A 19,270-nucleotide genomic window follows, 5' to 3' on the forward strand; every position below is an offset into this window, starting at 1 on the left:
GAGGACTGGAGGCTTTTTATTGATTCATCCAAAACTAGTTTAAAGGCTGTTTTATTATGCAATGGTGACATGTATGAATCTATACCAGTAGGACATTCTCTACATATGAAAGAAAGCTATGAAAACCTGGAAATAGTGCTAAATAAAATAGGCTATTCTGTTCATAGTTGGATGACATGTGGCGATCTAAAATTAACTGCATGCTCCTCGGTCAGCAAGGTGGCTTTCCCAAATTTCCATGTTTCTTGTGAGAAAGGGACAGTACAGCTAGGGATCAACACCAGTGTAGAAAGAACTAGCCCATGAGGGAGTCTTTAAAACCCAGTGAGAAGAACATTTTATGCAAAAACCTTGTAGATCCACAAAATGTACTCCTACCATTTCTACATATAAAATTAGGCCTAATGAAACAGTTTGTAAAGGAATTGCCTAAAGATGGACCATGTTTTAAATATTTCTGCCAAACGTTTCCACACCTTTTAGAAGCTAAACTAAAAGAAGGTGTCTTTGTCGGACCTGACATTAGAAAATTGATGTTTGATGTTAACTTTGAATCCACAATGACTTTACATGAGAAAGAAGCATTAGAGTGTTTTCACCGGGACATTAAATTGATGGAAAAACGCTATTAAGGCTGCTGGAACACCAACATGATGGGGGAATACTGTTGGTCACTTCACTGAGCAGTTTAGCAAATGTATGTATGTTTGTGTTCGTTTGTGTGTCTGTCGACCTGCCAGCACTTTCATTTGGTAAGTCACAACATCTTTGTTTTTAGATATATTTTTCCTACGTGGAATGCTTCCCTCTATTATAACCTTATCATAGAGAAAGCTACACAAAAAGCTTCAAAGAAGAAAGAGAAAGAAAATACAAACCAATTCCAGCTGACAAGTGAAACCTCTATTAACACATATCATTGTTTTAAGTAGCTTACTGTAAATACAAACCACACTTATGTTATAACAAAGTGTTTCATTAATTTCCCTGTTTACTGTATAGCATAGAATTTTTATACTATATAATAAAAAGCATACTGATCGAAAACTACAGGCGGTACAGAAAAACTAAGGCTAGATTTGGATTCAGCTCATAAAAATCTATACAGATCAGCTATCAAAGTAAAAAAAAAGTTTAAAAAAAATTTTTTTTTGTTGGCCTGTGTAATTAGCATACATGGGAAAAAAATGTTTTTTTCCATATGTATTTACTGGTAATAAATTAAAATGTAAAGTGTTTTGATACATGCAAATAATCTCTCATTTCAGTTGTAACAACAGGTAAAAAACTACCTTCTTTAATTTATGTAGGTATCCTTCTTCTTCAAGCATATTTAAGAAGGCACATTAGCATGGCATGCTACATTATGTTTGTCTGTATTATTTATTGGATTGTCACATACTTAGTACTTCTCAACTTACCTTGTTCTGCAGTGCAGTATACCGTTAGAATTCAGCAGACAATTAAATACAGCCTGCCTAAAGTCTCAGAAATGACATCCTTTCCTTCCTCCTTTGCATTAATGATTTTGATCTTACAGTCAATAAACTGTATCACACAACTCAATAGTTGGGAACAGAAGCAGTAACCAGCTAACTTCTAACACCAGGGAATCTGGGAGCGAAATACCAGCGTACTGAATCAGCACGAAAGCTGAGAAACTTGTATGGACTGATCAGTTGGTAAGAACACTGCCTGAAAAGATAAAGGTTAATGTTCAAGCTAGTAAGAACACTGGCTGCAAAGACAAAGTTTTATGTTTGAGTCCTCCTCTGGAACATAGTTTTGAACTGGTAGAAAACTTCATAACTGCGCACATTCAGCTATGATGTGAAAGATTCTATTTTTAACAACCGCTGGCTGTAGCTTCACTACATTCTCCCACAGTTATTTGTCCAGTAATGAATGCAGTAGAGCCTCCATGTAGTTTGAAAGATTAGAATTCAACACCTACAGATGATGAGATTATTAGAGACGAAGACAAGCTTGAATTGGAGAAGGAAACTGGTTGTGCCCCTTCAAAGAACTATCTTTGTATTTGCCTTAAGCAATAGAGGGGAATCACAAAAAATCTAAATCTGGATGAGGATTTGAAGTGCCAGTGTCTTACCACTGAACCATTTCCCTCAGTCTGTAAAGACATGACACAAGCCAAGGGTATCAGTTCATATCATAGCCCACACAGTTCTCCATCTGCATAAATATTCCACAAGTAACCTGATCGTGCGTGACGGAGGGTACTTCTGGTACCATAACTGATCCCCTCTACCCTGTTCCCTTCGTGAATGGTGCTTGGGAAGAGTGATTTTCAGTAAGCCTTTGTATTAGCTCTAATTTGTTGAATTTTCTTGTTGTGGTCATTTTGTGAGATGTAAGTGGGAGGAAATAATATGTTGATTCTTGCTGGAAAGTACTCTCTCGACTTTCAATAGCAAACTTCTCCCTGATGCACAATGTATCTCTTGTAGTGTCTGCCACTAGAGCTTGTTGAACGTCTCTGTAACACTATCGTGCTGACTAACCAACCTGTGATGAAATGTATGCCCCTTCATTGTATCTTCTCTCCCTCTCTTCTGTCAGTCCTATAGTTGGAGTTACGAACAATGGTGGTCGAGTTTAGGCTTGTTCTGGGCACCTACGTTACGCATTCTTTGACAGCCAGTGAGTGCTCAGTAGTGTTTAATACTGCCATTGCCAGTATTAAACATGACAGCAGTGTCATTTAATGAATCTGGCAAGTGACAGACATAATTTGCATGATATACACTTTCTTCGTACAAAGGATGTTGCCCACGTGTATCGTGACTGTCGCATGGAACCGGCAACAATGCATCCCTACCCATGCCTCAACCTGTGCGAACCGGCATCGTTCGTGAATTGGACTGTACCTGACATGGTTTCAGTCTGTAGGGAAGTTTCATAATAGCACACACTCCAGTGTATAACAAAACATTCTTTCCAGGAAAATGTTTGTAACTCAGAACTTCCATAATCCCAAGTGTAAATGCAAAACCCCCATTGACGTAAATATAAATTTGAACATCCCATAGTTTTAGTACGCTGGGTTTTACTGAAGATTGTATGAACTGTGAAGTCATTATCTTGGCACTATGGAAGAGAGAGTAGGGGCCCTTAAATTTATTTGCAATCTAAACCACGATAAAACTCGAAAGTTTTCTCAGCAAAAGAACTGCTATTACCCTATTATTCCCAGTAATTTCTTAGGCATATGACTGAAAAACTGTTTAAAAATACCGATTATATGAATGCTACACTGAGTAAATATACTCAGTCCCACTTACATTTTGAGACTGATATTCATAATTACAACAGCAGATTAAACAAGGAACTTCATACAATCTCTATTTACATCTATACCCTGCAAACCACCATGAAGTGCATGGCAGAAGGTATGTCCCACTGTACCAGTTATTAGTGTTTCTTCCCCTTCCATTCATGAAGGGAGTGCAGGAAGAATGACTGTTCAAATGCCTCTGTGTGTGCTGCAGTTATTCAAATCTCGGCCTCATGATCCCTATGTCAGTGGTACGCACGAGGTGCATTCAAGTTCTAAGGCCTCCGATTTTTTTTCTAATTAACTACTCACCCGAAATCGATGAAACTGGCGTTACTTCTCGACGTAATCGCCCTGCAGAAGTACACATTTTTCACAAAGCTGATGCCATGATTCCATGGCAGCGGCGAAGGCTTCTTTAGGAGTCTGTTTTGACCACTGGAAAATCGCTGAGGCAATAGCAGCATGGCTGGTGAATGTGCGGCCACGGAGTGTGTCTTTCATTGTTGAAAAAAGCCAAAAGTCACTGGGAGCCAAGTCAGGTGAGTAGGGAGCATGAGGAATCACTTCAAAGTTGTTATCACGAAGAAACTGTTGCGTAACGTTAGCTCGATGTGCGGGTGCGTTGTCTTGGTGAAACAGCACACGCGCAGCCCTTCCCGGACGTTTTTGTTGCAGTGCAGGAAGGAATTTGCTCTTCAAAACATTTTCATCATTTAAAGCCGGTTCTTGAATCTTTATTAGTAGACTCTCTCTCTTGGGATAGTTTGTGTCTATCTTCAGAGTTTCCAGTTAAGTTTCTTCAGCATTTCTGTAACACTTTCCCATGAGTCAAACTAATGTGTGACCATTCAGGCTGCACTTCCCTGTATATGTTCAATATCCCCTTTTAGTCCTATTTGGCATGGGTCCCAAACAACTGAGCAATATTCTAGAGTGGGTTGCACAAGTTATTTGTAAGCAAGCTCCTTTGTAGTCTGACTGCACTTCCCCAGTATTCAACCAATAAATTTACCCACAACTGAGCATATGTGGTCATTCCACATCATATTGCTACAAAATATTACACCCAGATATTGTATGAGTTGGCTGGTTCCAACTGTGACTTACTGATATTATAGTCATAATCCACGCATAAACCTAAATGTGCAACAACACATTTCATGCAATCTTACAAAACTGTAAGAAACATCTCCAGAAATAAATACATTGTAATACTTTTCAGTGCTGTTGCTTTAACTCTGCCAGATGTTTTCATGGTTCTTATTATTCAACTATCAGTCTTATGTCACATACATGGGAGATTAGGTGTGTTTGTGCATAATTTATAAATTTTTGGAAAATAAGATAAAAGTTACTGAAGAAATCAATTTGGATTTAGAAAATGAACAAGAGATGCTACTGGGTTGATGAAAAGGATTTTAGCATGATTTTAGAAGTAAATGATGAACTGTGTTTGAACTTTATTGTCTGGTAAGAAACTGCTTACCAGGTAAGCTGAACCAGATTGAAGTGGCATGGAGAGATCAAAGTCGTAACCGTTATACATTCAACAAAAAATTGAACTTTGGCTTAAGATAGACGACACCAAGAAATTAAATACTGAATTCCTAAACCAGTTCAATGCAACTCTTAACAGTTCTTGAGAAAATCAGCATTGAAGTTTCCCAAGTGCTTTTAATACCCTAAAATAGATCATTATTTCAACAAGCAGTGCAGTTATGTGGTAAAATGCTCATGTGACATGTAAAGTGCTTGGGTTCAATTCCCAGCCAATGCAAATTTTTAAATATAGCTGTATCTTCAATGAGCATTTCCATGAAATGTAAAATACACAATAGCTCAGAGATTGGTAATCACTGGCTCTCTGTTTCGAGTTTTGTTCCAGTCATTAATTACATACTTTTTTCCATCCCGTTCAAATACCTATGCCATTGAAATATAATATTGTGAAAAGATAGACTTCCACTCACTACGTACAAGAACTCTGAATCAAAGACAGCCAAAACAATAAGACTGCATATTTAAGTTTTCATTCAAAAGAACTTCTTCTAAGGCAGAAGAAACACATACATTCAAACAAGCATAACTCACACACACAATCAATCTCTCTGGCTGCTCAGCTCAGACTGTATAGCAACTGATTCTGATGGTATAAGCAGTCCTTGGGTGGTGAGGTTAAGGAGGAGGCTGGGCCATGGTGGGAGGGGGGAGACAGAGGATGGATGGCAGAGTAGGGGTAAAAGAAAGTGTTGCACTGCTTGTGGCAGCATGTAAGGATGTGGTGGGAACAGAGTAGGGCTGCTAACTGTAGTCTGAAGGTTTAGGGTGGGAGAGGGGTGGAAATGGAAAAAGGAGAGAAGTAGAAGAGGATTGTTGTAATAGAAGGCTCTGTAGTGCTGGAGTGGAAGCAGGGAAGGGATGAAAGACCATGACTAACAAAGGTTGAGGCCAGGAGGGTTAAGGGAACATAGGATATATTGCAGGGAGACATTCCTCCTGTGCAATTCAGAAAATCTGTCTTGGTAAGAATAATCCAAGGTTGTGAAACAGTCACTGAAGTGAAGCACGTTGTGTTAAGCAGCTTGCTCGGCAACTGGGTGATACACCTGTCACTTGGACACAGTTTGTCAGTGGCCATTCATGCAGACAGACAGCTTGTTGGTTGTCTTGCTTATATATAAAGCCAACAGTAGGACTACCAGTGACAGCAGTCAAGTGATTTACAAACTAAGCTGCAACAACTGTGCTGCTTTCTACATGGGCATGACAATCGACAAGCTGTCTGTCCACTTGAATGGCCACAGACACACTGTGACCATGAGACAGCTGGACCACCCAATTGCAGAAAGTGCCTGCCCAGCAAGTTCTTCACTTCAATGATTGCTTCACAGCCTGCGTCACATGGATCCTTCCCATGAACACTGCATTTCTGAACTGTGCAGGTGGGAATGCTCCCTGCACTGTCTTCTTCATTTCCATAAATCCCCTGGCCTCAACCTCTACCATTTCCTGTCCTTCACCTACCTTCCCCTTTTCTGCTCCCACCACCACACTACACAACCTTCTATTCTAACGCACCCACTAGTCTTTCCTCCAACTCAACTTCTGCCTCCCCTCCCCCGCAGTTAGCAGACCAACCTGGTGACCACCACACTCCTGCACAGACCCATAAACAGCACTACATTTTCCAACACCACTACATTGCCATCCCTCCACCTTCCTGCCACAGCCACCTCTTTTCCCTCCACCACACAGAGATGGCTTCTTCCATCAGGCACAGTTGCTGCATGCTGTCTGGCCTCAGCAGCCAGAGAAGGTGGTCATGTACGTCTGATTTCTGCTCGTACGAATGTGTGCGTGTTCTTTTTGTTGTGCCTATCTGCAATTCAGAATCTCTGCTACATGGTGAGTAGCAACTTTCCTTTTCATAACATTGTGTGTGTTTTCTACTTTAGAAGAAGGCCTTTTGACCAAAAGCTTAAATGTATAGGAGTCTTTTTGTTGTGCTTGTCTGCAGTTCAATGTCTCCTCTATGGGGTGAGTAGCAATCTATCCTTTTCATTATATAATGACAGTATTATGCAGAGGATAGATTGCTACTCGCCATTTAGAGGAGATGTTGGGCCGCAGACAGGCAGAACAAAATGAGTGCTATACCTTTGAGCTTTCGGCTAAATGGCCTTCTTCTAAGGTACAAAACACGCATTCATACAAGCACAACTCACATACACATGACCACTGTCTTTGGCCACTGAGGCTGGACCGTGCACAGTAACTGCGCCTGATGAGAGAAGTGATCTGTGGGTGGTGGGGGTAAGGAGAAGGCTGGGGTGGGAAGGGAAAATGTAGTCCTGCTTGTGGGAGTGCCCAGCTTTATGGTGGGTTGGTTGGTTTAAAACAGGGGGGAAAAGGATCAAACTGTGAGGTCATCAGTCCTTTGTTCCCAGTAGAACAATTACCCAAGGGAGAGAAGAAAACAAAGATGATGTACGGGACAATAACACGAGAAAGTAAGAACCAGAAGAACGACAGAAGGACAACAAACACTACAATGGACAAAACAGGACAAGGAAACCACAGAGAGATGCAAGAAACAGGGAGAAGAGATTAAAAACATGAAAGTAGATTACAATGGCTGGCTGACCATGAGAATAAAAAACGAGAAGCCAGCCGCTCTGCAACACATTAAAACTTCCACTCTAAAAGCTCTAGGGTGAAGGAGACAGAGGGACAAAGGCCATGTGCTAAAACTCAGATCAAAAGATAAAACCCACCCTCACAAATAAAACATAAAACTAAAGCTGCTGTTGAGGCATTGTCACCTAATACCGAGGGTAGGGTGCTGGGAAAATTAAAAGTCCACCGCACAGCGGCTAAAAGTGGCCAGTCCAGCAAGAGGTACATGACTGTCATTAGGGAGCCACAGAGACACTGAGATGGGTCCTCAAGACGGAGGAGGTAACTGTGTCAACCATGTATGGTCAATGCAGAGCCGACAAAGGACAACTGATTCCCTGCGAGAAGCCCTCAAGGAAGACTTCCACACATTCACAGTCTCGTTAATGACACACAGATTGTTGTGCATACTGTTATGCCACTCTGTCTCCCAAAGCCGAAAAACCATGTGGCATAAGACAGAGCACAGGTCGGTTTCAGAGATGCCTATCTCCAGGAGCGGTTTCCGCATAGCCTGTTTGGCCAGCCTGTCAGCAAGTTCGTTGCCTGGGATTCCGATGTGTCCTGGGGTCCACACAACCACCACTGAATGACTGGACTGTTCCAGGGCAGAGATGGATTCCTGGATGTTAACTACCAAAGGATGGTGAGGGTACCACTGGTCGATAGCGCATAAGCTGCTCAGGGAGTCAGGACAGAGAAGAAATGACTCACCACAATAGGAACGGATGTACTGAAGTGCATAAGATATGGCCACAAGCTCTGCAGTGAATACACTGCAGTCGGCGGGCGAGGAATGCTGTTCAATATGGCCACTGTGGACATAGGTGAAGCCAATATTACCATCAGCCATCGAGCCGTCAGTGTAAACGATTTCAGAGCCCTGGAACACATCAAGAATCAAGAATGCAATGTAAGGCAATCTGCACTCCAGTTGGTGTTGCTCAGGCAACGGAGAGCATTCAGTGCTGCCAGAACTCCCGCTTAAGCTGACGAAGGTAAGGTAGCCGAGTCAACTGGGCGTTGAAAACCAGTCCTAAGAATCGATACATGTCCACTACAGTGACTGGATCATCATTAAGATAAAGTTCAGGTTCTGGATGAACATACGACACTGACAGAAGTGCATGACACACAACTTTGGGGCTGAAAACTGGAAGCAGTGGGCTAGAGCCCATGACTGTGCCTTGTGAATGGCTCCCTGCGGGCACTGCTCAGCAACTCCAGTACTGGAGGAGCAATACGAAATGCAGAAGTCATCCACATATAGAGAAGGGGGAAAAAACAGCCCTACAGCTCCTGATAGGCTGTTAATGGCCACTAAAAATAGAGTTACACTCAATATGGAGCCCTACAGAATGCCTTTCTCCTGACTACAGGAGAGAGGGGGGGGGGGGGGTCTATGGGAGCACTGACTTGGACATGGAAAGTACGGAGCGACAGGAAGTTTAGGATAAAGCGGGCTTTGGAGACCCCATTGGTACAATGTGGCAAGGATATGATGTCACCAGGTCGTGTTGTATGCTTTACATAAGTCAAGAAAGACAACAACCAGGTGTTGGTGTCTGGAAAAGGCTGTTCGGATGGCAGACTCTAGGGACACAAGATTATCAGTGGTAGAGCGACCCTGGTGGAAGCCGCCCTGTCATGGAGCCAAAAGGTCTCTTGACTCCAGGACCCAACCCAACCACTGGCATACCATACGTTCCAGCAGATCACAGAGAACGTTGGTGAGGCTGATGGGTTGATAGCTAACCACTTCAAGCGGATTTTTACTGGGTTTTAACACCGGAATGATGGTGCTCTCCCACCATTGCAATGGAAAGATGCTGTCGCACTAGATCCAGTTGAAGATGACGAGGAGATATCACTTGTAGTCAGATGAGAGATGTTTAATCATCTGACTGTGGATCCGATCCAGCCCAGGAGCTGGATCGGGGCAATGTTTAAGTGCGCTGAAGAGATCCCACTCCGATATTGCAGGGTTCACTGTGGCATGTAGTGAACGAGAGGTCTTCCCTTTCCATCCGCTGATTGAGGGTGCGAAAAGCTGAGGGTAGTTCTCCGACACAGAGGCTCGAGAATAGTGCTCAGCAAAGTGCTTGGCAATCACGTTTGCATTGGTAGAGAACACATAATTGATGTTAACGCCAGGGGCACCTGTTGGGGTCTGCTACCCAAAAAGACGTCTGATCTTCGTCCAGACTTGGGAAGGTGACGTACGGCACCCAATAGTCAACACATACCTCTCCCGATGCTCCTGTTTCCGTAGTACTATAAGCAGGCGAATGCGGGCACGGAGCCGGTTAAAGTCTATGAGGTGCTCTAGGGAAGGGTGCCGCTTATGTCACTGTAGAGATCACCAACGCTCCTTAATTGCCTCAGTGAATTCCAGCGACCACCAAGGAACAGTCTTTCGCAGGGGGCACTCTAGAGAATGAGGGATCACATTTCTCGCCGCAGAAATTATCATTGTAGTGACCTGCTCAATCACAACATCAATGGCACCATGTGGGGGAGATTCAATGGTGACAGTAGAGGTGAAGGCTACCCAGTCTGCCTTGTTTAAAGCCCATCTGGGTAGGTGTCAGTGGGCATGACGCCTGGGGAGTGACAGGAAGGGTGGGGAAGTGGTAACTACCACACAGGTCGTCACGTGCTCTCCAGTGGATAGATGGGAGAAGTCCTGGGCTGCAAAGTGATAAATCAATGGCCAAGTAACTACCATGAGCCACAGTGAAATGTGTGGCAGCCCCAGTATTTAAGAGGCAGAGGTCGAGTTGGAACAATAAATTTTCATCTCTGCCACAGCCAATAAGCATGGTGCTACCCCATAAGGGGTTATGGGTGTTAAAATCTCCCAAAAGTAGGAAAGGTTTAGGGAGTTGATCAATCAGTGCAGTCAATAAATTCAGGGGTACTGCACCATCTGGAGGAAGATATATGTTGCAGAGTTATTTCCTGCACCAACCGTATCCAGACAGAAACAGCTTCAAGAGGAGTTTAGAGGGCCACAGGTTGACTACATACTGAGTTCAGGACATAAATGCAAACTCCAACTGACACACTAGTATATTCGCTACAGTTTTTGTAATATCCCCTGTAGCAGGGGTCCGCACTGCCAGGAACCAGGTTTCCTGGAGGGCAATGCAGAAAGCAGGTGTAAAGCTTAACAGTTGCTGTAACTCAGACATGTGGTGGAAAAAACTGTTGCAATTCCAGTGGAGGATGACATGATCATGAGACTGGGAAGGCATGAAACACTCAATGAGGCAGTCTACGCCTCAGGGTTACCTGCTGCCAACGACTTATTTCCTGAACAGGCTATATCCATTGTCTCTGAGGGTCTGGCAAGATCTAGGTCCTCGGCAGATGCCAGACTCTTCACCTCATCCTCAGATGCAGAGCTTGTAGGCAGCGGTGGTGTGGGTGCCACTGCAATTCCCTTTGTCTTGGGAGTCTTCTTTCTGTATTTCTCTCGCTGATCCTTGGGTTTCTCTGGCTGGGTGGGCTTCACTGATTCAGTCTCTGGGACTGAGGATGATCGTGAAGCCCTACGACCAGCTGCTTTTGGGCACTTCAGCCATTGGCAGGTGTCATCTTTCCCACTAGAAAAAACCTGGGAAGGGACTGACGTAAGGGACTCCTTTCTAGCGAGGGGAGCCGAAGAAGATGCATGCTTCTCTGCCTGAGAAGTGTGGACTGGTGTCCCCGATGGTTGGGGGGGACAGTGCTCCCAAGGTAGGTGGTGCGGGAGCAACAGAGAGGGAAGTGCCCCCCCCCCCCCCCCCCCCCACCATCAAGGGGGCAGGTGTAGTCCTGCGGCTCTGAGAGCCAACTGGAACTCGCAGAACTGATGGGGCTACAACTGTTCTCACAGCGGCGTTATAAGAGGAGGTCATAGCCACAGGATGCAGGCACTCTCCTTGTCGCTCTAAGTTGGCGCACAGCTCGTTGTCAGACTGCAAAAGAAGGTCCCTGTGGAATATAATACCTCGGACCACATTTAAGCTCTTATGAGGCATGATGGTAATGGAAACATTCCTTAGCTTGTCACAAGTGAGTAATGCCCGTGACTGGGCAGAGGATGCTGCTTTTGTCAAGACTGACCTTGACCGCGTTTTAGACAAGCCCTCCACCTCCCCAAACTTGTCCTCTAAATGCTCTAAAAAAAAACTGAGGCTTCATCGAGAAAAAGGAGTCCCCATCAGCTCTCGTACATACAAGGTACTGGGGCGAATAAGGTTCGCTGCCATCCGTAGCCCGGCGTTCCTCCCATGGTATGGCCAGGGAGGGGAACGATTTAGGATCATACTTCCTTGCATTGTACTGAGACTTGGAACACTTAGAGTCTGCTGGAATTCGATCACCAGCAAGTGATGATATGGTACGCTTCATCGCGTGTCATCCATCCTGATGCCAACCATTCCGATCAGGGACTCTCCCCATGGGTACCACCCAGCCTCAGCAAAGGCCAGCTGGCAGGATGGCCATTGCTGGGAGTCCCAATGCCCCAGGGGGATGGAAATCTACTCCTTGGCATACGTGGGGAGTTAACGGCGCAGGCATCAGCAGAGTGATCCCTGTGCAGTCAGGGGGCTACAACCAAAAGGGTACATGGCGGCCCCACCATGATGGACTGGCTACTGTGCTGGATATGAGGTGCAAAGAATTCCATGGCCACTGTCGGCGCAGAAAATGACATTGCATAGTGGGTAGAGGAAATTGCACCCAGGAAGGTGTACTTGCTCAAGAGATGAAGGATGAGCAGGACTGATGAGAAAGTGAGCTAAAGATCTCAATGCATGATGGACATGATGCACCATGTAAAGTGCCCTTCCCCAATTGCCACACTCTTTGGGAAAATTTTGAAAAATAGAGATCAAGCCCTACAGGGGACCATCACATAAAAGCTGAAAGGTGTGAGACTCCTTTTAGTCACCTCTTACGACAGGCAAGAATACCTCTGGCCTATGAGGTGCTATCGAAAATTTTTGGCACTGGTGCTGCCATCTGTTGAAAACCTTACCTTTGGACTAATAGTCACTGTCACCTTCAAAGTAGTTCCCACTCGCAAGTACACATAGGTCCCAGCACTTCTGCCACTGGTCAAACATTTTCTGGAAGTCCTGATCTTTGAGGGTGTTTATCACCACCAGTGATGCTTCTTGAATCCTCTCTAGAGTGTCAAACTGACAGCCTTTCAACTTGAGTTTCAGTTTTGGGAATAGCATGAAGTCGCAAGGTGCCAAATCTTGTGAGTATGGTGGGTGGGGTACAACCGCCATGTTGTTTTTTGCCAAAAAGGTCCTGGTGAGCAAGGACGTGTAACAGGGCATGTTGTCGTGATGCAGCTAGCAATTCCCTTGATGCCAAAGTTCGGGCCGGTTTTGCCGCACACTTTCACGGAGGAGTCACAAAACGTCACTGTAGTACATGGAATTCACTGTTTGGTTGGGTGGGACGAATTCTTTGCAGAGAATTCCCTTGGTATCAAAAGAAAACAGTGATCATGCTCTTCACCTATCTCGCTTTTTTGGGTCTTGGACAGTCTGGGCTCTTCCACTGGGATGACTGTTGCATTGTCTCTAGGTCATAGCTGTAAATCCAGCTCTCGTCGCCGGTGATAACCCATGACAAGAAGGTTGGATCATCAGATGTGGTCTGACGAAGGTCCATGCACACTTCAACATGTTGTGCCTTTTGATCGGCAGTCAACATTCTTGGCACAAATTTTGCAGCGACACAATGCATGCCCAAATTCATCAGTCAACATTCATTGATATGTCCCATAACCAATACCCACTTCATCCGCAAGGTCTTGAATAGTCCAATGTCGATCCGCACGAACCAACTGCTAAAGTTTGGCAACAATGTCCAGCATTGTGCGGCTAACGGGCCTTCCAGTGTGAGCATCATCTTTGACGTCTCTACGGCTGGCTCTGAACAGAACATGCCACTCCACTCAAACACACGCGTGTGGCTCATGCTCTGGCTCCCAAATACTTGTTGAATCATTGCAAGGGCTGCCATAGCACTTTTCCTGAGATTTGCAGAAAATTTTATACACACGCACTGTCCTGTTCACGGATCCATCATGAAATCGCCACACATCAAACACAGAGTATTACAGAAATCACTGTGGACAGCACCACATCCTCCCAGCTGAAAGCCACTCCGCACACTGCCTCATCAGATATGCAGCTCTCGCCACCTAGCAGTGCAAAGACCTACTACTTCTACTTTCCAGATGGCAGCACCACTCCCAAAAATTACAGATTCTACCTCATAGTCTAAACTCCGGGGCTGCAGGGGGTATCTGGCAGGGACAGGGTAGGGTCACTAGGTGCAGTCAGCAGGTTTATGGAGGATGGGGGGAAGGCAGGACAAGGGAAGTGGAAAAGGAGAAAAGTAGAGGGGGAAAAACATTACTTGGTGGATTGGTGAAATAGAAGGCTTTGTAGTACTGGGGCAGAAGGGGATGGAGGGGGATTGGTAGGTAAAGCACATGGACTAGTTGGAGGCTGAAAACAGAGAGATTACAGGACTGTAGAATATATTGCAGCCAAAGTTCCCATCTCTGCAATTCAGAAACTTGGTGTTGGTAGGAAGGATCCGGATGGCACAGGCTGTGAAGCAGTTATTAAAGTGAAGCATGTTGTGTTGGGCAGAAAATTCAGCAACTAAATGGTCCAGCTGTCTCTTCGCCACAGTCTGTCGGTGGCCTTTCATGTGGAATTACACATTGCTGGTTGTCACACCAATGTAGAAAGCAGCACAGCGGTTGTAGCATAGTTTGTAGATCACATGACTGCTTTCAGAGGTAGCCCTGCCTTGGTTGGGATCGGTGATGCCCGTCACTGGACTGGAGTAGGTGGTGGCTGAAGGATGTATGGGACAGCTCTTGCATCTAGATCTACTGCGTGGATATGGGGCACGAGGCTATGAGTTTGTGCAGGAATGCGGTGGGGACAGAGATGGGCAAGGGTACTGTGTAGGTTTGGTTGGTGGCAGAAAACTACTATGGGAGGAGTGGAACTGGGTAGGATATTCCTCAGTTCAGGACATGACAATAGATAGTTGAAAACCGAGAGAAGAAGGTGATTCAGCTGTTGCATTCTAGTCCTGGGTGGTAACGAGTCACAAGGGTAGTGCTCCTTTGTGGCTGGATGGTGGGAATGTGGGTGGTGGCAGGTGACTGGAGAGATAAGGCACAGGAGATCTGTTTCTGTACAAGGTTGCAAGGGTAATTTCAGTCTGTGACAGCTGGAATGAGACGCTTGGTAGTTCTGGAGAGGGACTGCTCCTGATTACAGATGTGATGGCACAGTTGTCTAGGTTGTTTGGAAGGGACTTCTTGGTATGGAGTGGGTGGCAGCTGTCAAAGTGGAGGTTTAGTATGGACAGAGGTACTGATGTAGCTACTCTTGAGGTGGAAATCAAAATCGAGGAAGGTTGCTTGATGGGTTGAGGAGGACCAAGTGAGGTGAATGAAGGGGATTAGGTTGAGGTTCTGGAGGAGGAATGTGGATAAGGTTTCCGCACCCATGATTCAGATTGCAAAGATGCCATCAATGAATCTGAACCAGATGAGGGGATTGAGGTTCTGGGTGGCTAGGAAGGATTCCGCTAAATAGCCCATGAATAGGGTGGCATAGGATGGTGCTCACTGCCATACTGTTGATTTGTTTATGGAAAGATGAAGTAAACGAAGATGTGATGGGTAATAATACTGTGAGAAGAATTTGACAGAGCACTGATAAATTTAAATACACATAAGGTTCTTGGAGTAAATGGCAATCTCTCAATACTGAGGTTTTGCAGAATGACAAGACTATTCCACCTGGTATACAAGAGATATGAGACAAGTGAAATACCCTCTGACTTCACAAAAAATTCCAAAGAAAGCAAGTACTGATAGGTTAAAATATTACCAAAGCATTAGTTTCATTTTTCACAATTGCAAAATACTGGTATGATTTATTTAGAGAAGAATGGAAAGGTTGGTAGAAGATGACCTTGGGGAAGATATGTTTTGCTAGTAGTGAAGTGAAGAGCCATGCAAGACAATAGTGGCCCTATAACTTACCTCAGCAAGCAAACTGAATACAGGCAAACATATATTTGTATCTGTTCTATCCTGTAGTGATTTGTCGGTGATAAATGCAGAAAGCAGAGAATGAGAGACACAATAACAGTTTGATAAAAATCATTTACTTTGCAGTCAGATTCAAACAGAGTCCAGAAAGTCTTAGTCCATAATACTGTAAACAGTGAGAGAAAGGCTTAGTACTTGCACGCATATATCACAATACTAATGGGGGCCAGATGACAGCTTGCGGGGAGCCTCTTATACGCTTCAATAGCGGCACTAACTACCCCAGTTGAGGAGGTCATGTCCATGCGACAGCAGTCGGCTGGTGATCGAATCTCTGAATGTCTGGTGCTACCCTACAAATTACAAATTGACAAGCTTGGTGCGGTGTATGCGGTGAACAACACCACAAAACCATCTGTACATTTTAAAATGCTTTGGTCAAAATTGGTTGGGAAATATTTTTTTGTAATTTTGAAGCTAGCAAGGATAAAACAGGTGGAGCAAAAGGCTATCTAAAACTTGTACAGATAACAGACTGCAATTCTAAGAGTCAAATGGCATGAAAAGGAAGCAGTTGTTGAGAAAAGAGTCAGACTGAGTTGTGGCCTATTCCTGATGCAATCTGCTCACTGAACTAGCAGTAATGGAAAAGAAGAAAATATTAGGAAAGTTCAGGGTGAAGAAAGGTTTGTTGATGGCAGTGTAGTTCTGAAAGAAATGCCAAAGGGCGTGGAAAAACAGTTAAAAGGGAATGGCAGTGTCTTGAAAATGAATTCTAAGATGAAAATAAAGAAAAGTAAAATAAGTGTAATGGACTGCAGTAAAATCAAATCAGCTGATGATGAAGGAATTAGGGAGACATTAAAAGTAGCAGATGAGTTCCATTACTAGGGCAGCCACATAACAGATGGTGGCTGCAGAGGAGAGGATATAAAATACAGACTGACAATAGAAGAAAAATGCTTCTGAAAAAGAGAAAATTATTGACTTCAAATAAAAATTAAGAAGTCTTTACTGGAGGTATTTGTAAGGAACGGAGCCCTATATGGAAGTGAAATGTGGATGACAAACAGTTTGGACAAGAAGAGAATTGCACCTGTGGTTCTAAAGAAGAATGGTGAAGAATAGACTGTAGATTCATTAACTAATGAAGCTACTAAATCAGTCTGTGAAGAAAAGAAAATTATAGCATAGTTTGACTAAAAGAATGGTGTGGTTGATTGGAATTTCCCGATGTATTGGGGTAATTTGTCAATTTGGTAATGGAAGCAAGTTTTAGGGATAAAAACTGTAGAGGAAGACCAAGGCTTAATTACACTAAGCAGTTTCAAATGGATGTTGACTGAAGTAATTATGCACATATTATGAGGCTTGCACAGAATAGACTAATGTGGAGAGCTGCAACAGACTAGTCTTCAAACTGAATACAACAACAAGCAACCAAGTAATTCATAATGATATAGGAATGGTAACGATATGGAGATGTACTTCTAACAGGTGGCAAAAACTCTCCACACATACACACCACAGTGCGTAAATTCAGGCTATGCATCTGAGGATACTTTATGTAAGTACATGCAACAAAGCATCAACAACTCGCATATTAGAACAGCTCAACACACAAAACTGTTCAACAGAAGCTTACGCATTCCGACAAATTTTGCAGGAGCACTAAACTCAATAACTGCTGTAGTCAGCCTGAGAAATTTACTAATAGGAACCACTAGACAAGTCTTATATATAAAGACAAATATTTGTTTGTTCACTTCTTATGCATTTCTATACCATACATCTACATATGATGAAACTTTGTTGAGTTGTTGTGGGGTCATCAGTGGAGGCTTCTGGGAAAAAAGATAGTTTGTTCAACTTCTATGTGACTTCAGCAATTATTATAGTCAGTGCAACAGGCAGAGTCTCAATTTGGCCCATTGTAATATTTTAACCATATCAGTATAAAATAGTATGAAAACAAAGATGATGTGACTTACCAAATGAAAGTGCTGGCAGGTCGACAGACACTCAAACGAACACAAACATACACACAAAATTCAAGCTTTCGCAACAAACTGTTGCCTCATCAGGAAAGAGGAAAGGAGAGGGAAAGACAAAAGGATGTGGGTTTTAAGGGAGAGGGTAAGGAGTCATTCCAGTCCCGGGAGCGGAAAGACTTAGCTTAGGGGGAAAAAGGGGCGGGTATAAACTCGCACACACACACACATGTCCATCCACACATATACAGACACAAGCAGACATATGCTTTAAATATGTCTGCTTGTGTCTGTATATGTGTGGATGGATATGTGTGTGTGTGTGTGTGTGCGAGTGTATACCCGTCCTTTTTTCCCCCTAAGCTAAGTCTTTCCGCTCCCAGGACTGGAATGACTCCTTACCCTCTCCCTTAAAACCCACATCCTTTCGTCTTTCCCTCTTTCCTGATGAGGCAACCGTTGGTTGCGAAAGCTTGAATTTTGTGTGTATGTTTGTGTTCGTTTGTGTGTCTGTCGACCTGCCAGCACTTTCATTTGGTAAGTCACATTATCTTTGTTTTTAGGTATATATATAGTTTTGTCTCTACAGCTCACACCACAGATGACCTATTATTGTGCAATGAAACAAGGCACACTATAAAAAAAACTCATGCAAAACATCATCAAAGCAACAGTTCTGAATGGCAAGTCAAAAGAGGATGATGTGCTGATTCCACATATTCCCAGCAACATGCCATTTGCTTTCAAATGCCTTAGTGCATTCTCAATGACCAAGGCACAAAGCCAGGAATTTCAAGAGTGTGGATTAAATTTGAACTAAACATGCCTTCCACACAGTCAATTATATGTTGTATGTTAGTGAGTGGGTCAGCTGAAAAATTTATTTGATTTTGCCGAAAGCGGAAAAACCAAAAATATTGCATATTCCAAAGTAATTGAATAAGCTTTTCCAAATTTAATTTAATGCAAAAAGCAGTGTCTTTAATTTATTTTGGACATGTAAATGTATCTGCTTTGTATATATGTGTACTGAAGTAGAAAGAAAGAGAGGAACTGCAACTGAAGTGGTGGTGTTGATAATCAGTCTTGGCTTGGATGTCCAGCCACTTAGGAAATGTTACCCTCCAATTTTTTCTGCTTTAGTTGATAAGGTTTGTTGCAGGTTCGATGCTTTGCAATATGAGAGAGAAAAAGATTGTGGGAGGAGTTAAGGGATGATGTCAGTAATTAAATTCTTCCACAATGTATTGTCAATGAACTTAAAACACAGCTCCGATCAGCACAAAATGTGTGCATGAAACATTTTCTGAAAATTATCAGGAATATTTATGGTTCTCTTCTAATAAAATATGGCACGAGATTCCTGCACAAGAGAATTCTTCACCTCCAGTTGAATAATCCACAGCTGCCCTTCTGACTTAAAAGCAGTCAAAAATAAATGGGAAATCCAATGTGAATTATTCCAAGATAAAGATCTGTTAACTTGTGATCAATATATACACTATGTGATCAAAAGTATCCAGACACCCCCAAAAACATAAGTTTTTCATATTAGGTGCATTGTGCTCCCACCTACTGCCAGGTTTTCCATATCAGCGACCTCAGTAGTAATTGGACATCATGAGAGAGCAGAATGGGGCACTGCGCAGAACTCACAGACTTCAAACATGGTCACGTGATTGAGTGTCACTTGAGTCACATGTCTGT

Source organism: Schistocerca cancellata, chromosome 3 (genome assembly GCF_023864275.1).
Source record: "Schistocerca cancellata isolate TAMUIC-IGC-003103 chromosome 3, iqSchCanc2.1, whole genome shotgun sequence".
NCBI classification, from domain to species: Eukaryota; Metazoa; Arthropoda; class Insecta; order Orthoptera; family Acrididae; genus Schistocerca; species Schistocerca cancellata.